Below are 8,876 nucleotides of genomic sequence, written 5' to 3' on the forward strand. Positions count from 1 at the left end.
TATGTGGGTGTGTACTTATCGTTTTTAAAAATAAAAGTGTAACTCAAAGGACTTTGAATTGGGTGTCACGGTTAGGCTAGCCCATCGATACTCAGTAAGTTTCGTCTGAAACGTGTTTCAAGATAAAGATCAACAATCAAGATGTCACAGCTAGTATATGCGTTGTTTCACACTTTTCCGATTTGAGGGTAGTATGGCATCAAGACATGACCACCCCTCTCTCTGGGCGCCAATAAGTTGGCATAGCCCACTGTATTTCACCCCTTCGCTTTCAAATATATTGGGGATCCGGAAGTCAAGTTTGCTACGACATCCCTGGCGCGACTCAGCGAGTCGGAACCTTTTTAATCTAAGGCGGCGACCTCCTCGGAAGGAGTACCGATCTTTTCACGGTTCGACGCTCAAGGAGAGCGGAACTAAAGGCTTGACCCTCGGTTTGGGCGCGACGGGACTCTAGTTGTCCCAACGTCTACTGCGTCGGAAGCACACAGCATACAAATCTTACGAGATTTGCTTGACCTGGTACCACTACCCCGCAGCGGCCAACCCAAATTGGGATGTCAGAGGAGAGACTCAGCCAGGACAGCCAGAGGAAGATTCCTTAGTCGATCAACCAACTAAGCCTCCCTCCTGGGCTCGCGTTCAAAATACATCCCACCCAGCGTTCCTGTATTAAGGGATTTCTCCCACGACTCACAGGTCCATCGCTTCGACGTGCCGGAGCATGTCTCCCCATTGCGTTTCGGTCAGACCCGCTCACACTGGTGGGTATCCGTCATTCGAAAGGTTGTTTTTACCCCGTTCCGTCCCAAAGTCAGATCTTTCAAAACTCTGTCTTTGGGTCAAAACGAGGCTCATCGCGTTCAAGTTAGCTTTTTATCGTGGTCGCCATCCACGGCCTTTATTGCTTGGCAAGCTAAGCCAGAGCCGCCTTTTGGCCACCCTTCTGGGTGTTCACCGCGTCACCCCGTTGAGGCGGATCAGTTGGCACTTGCGAGGTCTGCCGTTCAAAGAGATCTCGCTTTAAAACGCGGAATCAAGATGTCACAGTTGGTCGATTAAAATTGTCTACTATATTGAATGAATTTGAAATTTACTAAAATACTAATTTTTCTATCACAAATATGGCTACAGCCATAGTTTACAGACTGATTTGTAGGTTAATAAGAATTATATTAACCAAAATTGATTTAGAACTCATAAAATACATATTACATTTATATGAGTTTAATCTTATTTTAATACCAATTTATCCTACTTAATTTTTTATACTTTACCAGAGACATTTGAAAGTTATTAGATTACAACATATTATTTATGAAACGAAACAAGTTGTATAAGATATTAATTTATGGTTTCTGTTTGTTAGTTAAATTATATCTTTATTGAATTTAAAAAAGTGTTATTTAGGTTTGATATTATATTATTTGTAAATTAATGTGGACTAAGATTTTTTAGATTAATTAGATTATTTGTTTTGATTAATTAAAAAGTTATTTGATTAATATTAATTGTATTAAAAGGAAGATAATCTTGTTTCCCACGTCAAGCTGTCATTTTTAATTTGGTATTTCAATTATAATGCTCACCTATTATAAAAGTTATCTTATTTTTAATCATAAAATCCAAATAAATTTTAATAAAAAGTGATGTGCTTGTTTATTAAGAAAAATCGCTTAAAAACTTTATTTTATTTATTGAAAATAGCATCTCGATAAATGTATTTAAAATAATGATAGTTGTTAGGAGTGAGGTTGATCAGAAATGATCGTTAGCAAGTTTTTTGACAATCAAGTTATTTTATTTATTATTAAAAAAAAAATAATGTAAACAAAAATATAAAAAACAATTTTATTTCAATAGAACTTCAAACAGGTATAAAAACCTCGTCTAACAAGGAAAGATCTTTACAAATATAAATGACAATCAATACAATAGTGTTCATGATTTACACAAATAAATACAAATCAAGGCACGCGTAGTTAGATATTAGAGGAAGAGCAATTTGTCTGGTTACTTGCAGATGTCGAAGTGGCGTAAAACTGTAAAACTTTTTCGTTGTTTTCGTTAGTATTAGACACCAAACTTATACAAGCGACCATACTAAATGGTTATATCTAGTTCGCTATTTGGATTTTCCCTAAATTTGCTTACGCGATTGTGTGTGGTACGCGTTTCGAAAACCTCTTTCTCCAGTCGTACGTTTGTTATTTCTATAATGAAAATTAATAATACTCTCCTACGCATGATTTCTATTTCGTGTTTTCAATAACAATTGTAAAAGTCATGAAAAGTCGATAATATATATAAAAATTAACAATTTACATAAATTATAATGGAAAAATTATAGTTTCAATCTATATATAATATATAACCTATGTTTCAGCGTACGTAACTGTATATCACTAAAATGAATTCAAGGAAGCACCCTAGCTTATTACTTGAGAGGCAATTCAATAGAAGATTGAAGAGAGAAGAAGAATTATTTTACAAAGAAATTACAGAAAGGTTAATTGAACTGAGAAAATATAATGAAGTTGATAATAAAAATGAACTAAAAAGAAATGTAAAGAAAAGTAGATGATATTAGGTTAAAGCCAGATGAAGTAGAAATGTCAGAAAAAGAAAATTTGACCTGTGAAGAAAATCGTGCGAATTTTGATTATCTTCATGATTACTTATGTAATGATAATGTGAATGTAGACATTGAAGAAATTTTAAAAGAATTTTAATCTCAATTACCCGAGAAGTATTACAAAATCAAGAACAAGTATTAAACAATACATTGAGTAACGAGCACAGCAACGATAACAGTAAATTTGATTTTTTAGATATAAAATTAAGATTACAGTGCGATGATGATGTAGTAGAGATAGGTAGTGAAGATGAAGCTAGTGAGTGTAACGGGGGAAGTTATCTAAAAAAATGGGAAATTTACTTAAGAACAAACTCCCACGGTGCAGAGCTAACCACCGCTCCGTTAAACACATATGATTGTACGTGTATTCGCCTTTACGTCAGATGATTTCGCTTAATTGTCTTCTATCGAACGGAGTTGAACTCACCTTAAGTCACGTGCCTTGTGACACTCGATGAATCTTAGGTGTGGACAACTTTACGCCTAATCCACTTAATCCCCTAGATGTAATCGGATTAAAACCTAAATCTTTTACAAATCGCTTAAGCTTTCGGGAAAATTAAATGACGTAATCGGCGAATAAATTTGACTAACTTTAATTAATAAAAATAACTACAGTCTTTATTGGACCGAAAGACTAACGCTCGCGAACAGGATTTTACAATGAATACTATCCGGTGAGAGAGAGAGAGAGAGAGAGAGAGAGAGAGACAGACAGAGAGAGAGAGAGAGACAGAGAGAGAGAGAGAGAGAGAAGATTCGAATTTTACCGCGAACTAACGCTCGGAGCGAATACAAAAAAAATCGCTATCAGGATTGATAAAATACCGAATGTATTTTGTCACGCAATAATGACGGGAGGTGCACCTACCCTGCGGTGCAATTACGGTGATCAGCCGTAATTGTTGATGAAATATATCAACTGCCGCTGCCCTCCTATTTATCAGCTGCGCTGCCTCACTCTGCCATTAATCTGCTGCAATACTGTTTCTGCACTGCTGCTACTTGCTGCTGCAATACCGTCGTTGCACTCACGCACGTAATTGTCCCAGAAAATCTTTAATAACGGCGAAACACGGTGTAAAACAATATTGGCGGTAAACTCGCGTAAACAGCTGAGGCGTAACTGTTTATTCAAATGATCGCGCGCCCCCTCTCTCTCTTAATTAATTATTCGTACTAACGCGCAAGAAGCAGAATCGCGAACGGATCGATTAATTGAATCGACTACCGTTGCATGAGGCATTAATGTCATTAAATAAAGAAGATAAGTAGTTAAAGTTCATGAATGAGATACGAGCTTTGTGAATCAAATATACTCATACTATGCCTCATGTACTTATAAATGAACTTCTAGAGAAATTAAGAAATGAAACTAGATATCCATTTCTGAAAGATGCACGTACATTTATGAAAACACCAATAGAAACAATAACAAATAAGCTAGGTAATGGTGAGTATTGTCACTATGGCATTGAAAATGCATTGAAAACTTTTTTAACAGCTTATCTGAAAAAAAGTCGTTGAGATTGAGTGTATTAGTATAATTGTTAATATCGATTGTGGTTTGCTCGCAAATTTCTCTGAATATAGTACTTATATTATATCAGTTTTCGAAAATATCTGAAATTTAGTAGAAGTTATTGGAATTTATGACGGGGAAAAGAAACTAGCAAACAACAATGACAGTCGAAAAATTTGTTTATGAATTAATAAATCTTATTCATAGCGGAATTGAATTTTTAGGTAAAAAATATCGCGTTGCGTTTTATTGTTTAGTTTGTGACGCTCCCGCTAAGGCTTATATTTTAAAAACAAAACTCTATAGTGGATATTATAGTGTATTATATTCGAAGTGTATCATAAAAGGTGATTATAAAGATAAAGTTATTTTTCCTACGCGAAAATAAGTGGATCATCGTCAACAAGTCATCAGTTTTAAGAACTGATGAAAAATTTCGTAATCAAAAATATGAACAAAATAGAGCAGCGTTCGATGAATATCAGATAGGAAAAACAATCATGAAAAATATTCCCAATTTTAAACTAATTTCTGATGTAGTTTTAGATTTTATGAATTTAATTTCTTTAAGTGTTATGGTAAAATTGATAGATCTATGAATTAATAATCCAAAAGTTATCACGTCGGAATATCAACAGAATTTCAATTACCATGGTATATAAGAGAATCAGAACAGATTTCTTATTTAATACAATTAAATGTATTTGTTTTATTAAGAATACGTCCATTGTATGAATATTGTTAAGAAAATTATAAATTTTATTCCTAATACTTTATCGATATTTAAAAATGCGATCCTTTTATTCTCGTAGATAAAAATATACTTTATTTAAGCAATCTACCTTCATTGGGTATTTCTTTCTCTCCAAAAAATATCAATTTTTTCAAAACTTTCAACGATTTATCATAAACTACTTGATTTTTAATGATTTTTTTCATAAACTATTTGATAAAAAATATCTTAGAATTAATCAAATCAATCGATAATAATAATTTAGAATCAATATTCTCTAATTTTATCAGAATTTTTAACCATAATTTTTAGTTCTTTTAAAGAGGCAAAAAATAAAAGTTTTATAAAATGTTATAAAATCTTTCTGAAAAAGTTGATATTCGGATTAATTATAATATATTTTTGTTCTTATAAACTTTTCATTGAAATTAATAATATTTGAGGAAAAATTTCGCAAATTTGAAACAAAAAAATTGTCCCTTTTAGACGTAATTCTGTGTACGCCATTTTGAATTTGGAAAAAATCAGACGGGGTTTAAAAAATCAGTCATCTATAATACAGTCTCCATGTCTATAAGACTGTTTATAGTAATTGCGATGGCGTGTACAAATGTGTTTGTAACGATCCTATCTATGAGCTCTTACCTAGATAGCACTGTGCATAGACTATTCTCTTATTTTCACTATATTACTGCAACCCGCTAAATTCATGAATCTACATCTATCAATTATACGGAAGTCCGGTCACGACACGAGCGAGATATAAAGTTACCGTGCATAAAACGATTTGGCATACGAGTTACCGTGCAAGTTGTCGTGCCCAAAACGAGTTGACCTGCAAGTTGTCGTACAAACGTCACGTTGGTGCGTTTGCGAAGACCAAACCTAACCAAAAACCATTTTGAATTTTAAATGGTACTTACCACTAGATTCTAAAAGTAATGTAAAAAACAATTAACAACGTTAATAAAGTAGTAATATTAAGAAAGTAAGTTAATGATTTCGACTATATTTGACAGCACCTTTATTAAAATTTTTATATATAATAAGTATGATTACAATTGATATTTACTTTATAGGTTTTCATCCTTTTCCACCTATATAACACACGTATTTTTTTAAACTTGTAACGGAGAATCTCGGCTAGGCCGATTTCGTCCGATTAGCTCTCGCCAATGTCCGCGCGCCACGCCAAGCTAAGAGTGTGCGTCACACACACACTCATACTTGGATTTTGTTTTCAAGGTGCTGTGTACAGACTTACGAATCTGACGCCCAAAAAAATTTTTAATCATATTTTTGAGTTTTCATGAGCTAAAACATTTTCTCCCTTTTTCCGGATTATGTCTCCGCTTGAAATTTTATTTCCGGATTTTCCGTTTTTAAGAAAATTCCGAAAAAAAATCGGGCGTTCGTTCAGCGCGCAAAATGCATTAAACATTTTTCTCCTGTTTAAAAAGAAATAATATCGATAGCGGATGATAGCTCCCTATTCCCGGACTACGAATAATTTTCCTTTTGTCGATTTTCTATCCAAAATTGAGGAAAATGTAAAAATTAGTAATATGCGGCAGTTAGTCGATAAAACAGGTCAAACATTTGCTAATCACCAGATATCCCTATATGAGTTCTACAGTGTATACAGTGCAGTGCTGAGGCTGAAAATCCGATCATTCTCTCGCAAACATCACAAACTTGTTAGGAGTTTAAGAAGTGGAGGAAATAATAAAGAATTGAAACCAACTTCTAATGTTCGTGATGCTTTAAATACAATTCATCCATCCACCAACAGAGGCCTTATGTACAGAAGAGCAAGATCTTATATGGAAATTTAGATTTTATTTGTCTACTCAAAAAAAGCTCTCACTAAATTTGTAAAATGTGTTAATTGGCGAGTACCTGGTGAAGAACGTCAAGCTTTAGAAATGCTTTCATCATGGGCTCCTCCTGATCCAGAAGATGCTTGAATTACTTGGTCCAGCATTTACACATCAAGCTGTGAGAAAATATGCAATCAGTCGCTTAAATCAAGCACCAGATGACTTGGTGCTTTATTTGCTTCAATTAGTACAAGCATTGAAATATGAAGATTTTGAGAGCACAAAAGTAGCTAGTGAAGTTTTTAGTAGTAAGTGTTTATTAGGTGAAACTAATGATCAAAAATTCAAAAATAATAATGATTTATTTTCATCTAAAAACAATACTATTTCAATAGAATGCAAAAATGATTGTTTCTTAAATCCAAGTGCTCAGAATAACTTAGCTAGCTTTCTCATTACACGTGCTTGTCAAAATTCAACATTAGCTAATTATCTTTACTGGTAGCTTTCAATTGAATGTGAAGACCAATTAGATCCAATAATTAGTCTCAAACAAGATACACGTGTAAGAGAAATGTATGTTTCTGTTATGAAAATGTTCACCAATGCTCTTTCATTTGGAAACAGTGTTTGACAAAAAAGAAAAGCTTTTTTTGGATAAGCAGAAGGTATTTGTGGATCAATTAGTATCTTTAGTCAAGACAGTAGCACGAGAAACTGGCAATCGTAAAAGAAAAATAGAAAGATTACATGCATTGTTAGCAGATGATGATGCATTATTCAAAGTTAACTTTTCCAATTTTTAACCTATACCATTCCCTCTTGATCCAGATATTTGCATAAAAGCCATAAAACCTGAAAAAGCTACCCTTTTCAAATCAGCATTGATGCCATCAAAGTTAACATTCCTCACAACAGCTAATACAAAATATATTGCTATTTTTTAAAATGGTGATGGTTTAAGACAAGATCAATTGATTTTACAAGCAATTGCTTTAATGGATAAGTTGCTGGGGCGAGAAAACTTAGATTTTAAATTGAGCCCCTATAGGGTACTTGCTACAAGTACAAAACATGTATTTTTACAGTTTATTGAATCAACAGCAGTAGCTGAAGTTTTAGCTAATGAAGGATCAATTCTTAATTTCTTCCGTAAACATCATCCTTCAGAAACTGGACCATATGGTGTGGCATCTGAAATAATGGATAAGAAAAAAAAGGATCGAAAAAAAGCTGGTGGAGAAAAGAATGTAAGATAAAAAGGGCTAGGGTGATGGCAGAGTTAAATAAGGTAAGAAAAGGGGAAGGAGACAGAGGCAAATACCTAGAAGCAAAGAGAGAATACAGAGAGGAAATAAGAAAAGTAAAAGAAGATGAGGGGAAAAGAGTGGCAGAAGAAATAAGAAAAGATAAGACGAGAAGAAAATTCTGGGATAATGTGAATGGCAATAGGAAGAAAAGAATTGGATTAGATGAAAATATAGGAAAAGAAGAATGGTTAAAGCACTTCAAGGAATAACTGGGAGAGAAAGAAAAGGAAGAAAGCAAAGCGGAAGAAACCGAAGATAGCGAAGGAGAGGAAGGTGAAGAAATCAAAGAAAGAGAAGTAAAAGAGGTAATACGAAAAATGAAAAAGAAAAAGGCGACAGGAGAAGATGGTATAGCAAATGAAGCGTGGATGGAAGGCACGGAAGGCTTGATAAAAGATATGACAAAATGCTTAAACGGAATATGGAACGGAGAAGGATATCCGGAAGAATGGAGGAAGGAAACAATAGTACCAATATATAAGAAATGGAGGAAAGAAGAAGTAGAAAACTATAGAGGAATAACGCTGATGGACATGGGATATAAAATATATGCGGAAATACTGACGAAAAAGCTGGAAAGAGAACTAGAAGCTAAAGAAACGCTAAGTAATACGCAGATGGGATTTAGGAAGAAAAGAGGAACAATGGACGCAATATATATATTAAAAACAATAATAGGGAAGGAAATAAGGGAAAAAGGAGGAAAACTGTTTGTATTCTTTGCCGATATGAAGGCCGCTTTTGACAAGATAAAGAGGAAGAAAATATGGGAAACAATGAAAGAGAAAGGGATAAATAGAAAAATTAGGAAAAGAATAGAAGAAATATACAAGAAAACAGGGAGCAAGGTAAA

The 8,876-nt window shown here is 33.7% G+C and overlaps 1 pseudogene; it reads left to right on the forward strand.

The window, feature by feature from the left end:
- The first annotated feature begins 5,989 nt into the window (after positions 1-5,989).
- On the forward strand, positions 5,990-8,876 carry LOC131674336 (phosphatidylinositol 3-kinase catalytic subunit type 3-like; annotated as a pseudogene).

Source organism: Phymastichus coffea, unplaced genomic scaffold (assembly GCF_024137745.1).
Source record: "Phymastichus coffea isolate CEN01 unplaced genomic scaffold, Cenicafe_Pcof_1.1 PCOF00014, whole genome shotgun sequence".
Lineage (NCBI taxonomy): Eukaryota > Metazoa > Arthropoda > Insecta > Hymenoptera > Eulophidae > Phymastichus > Phymastichus coffea.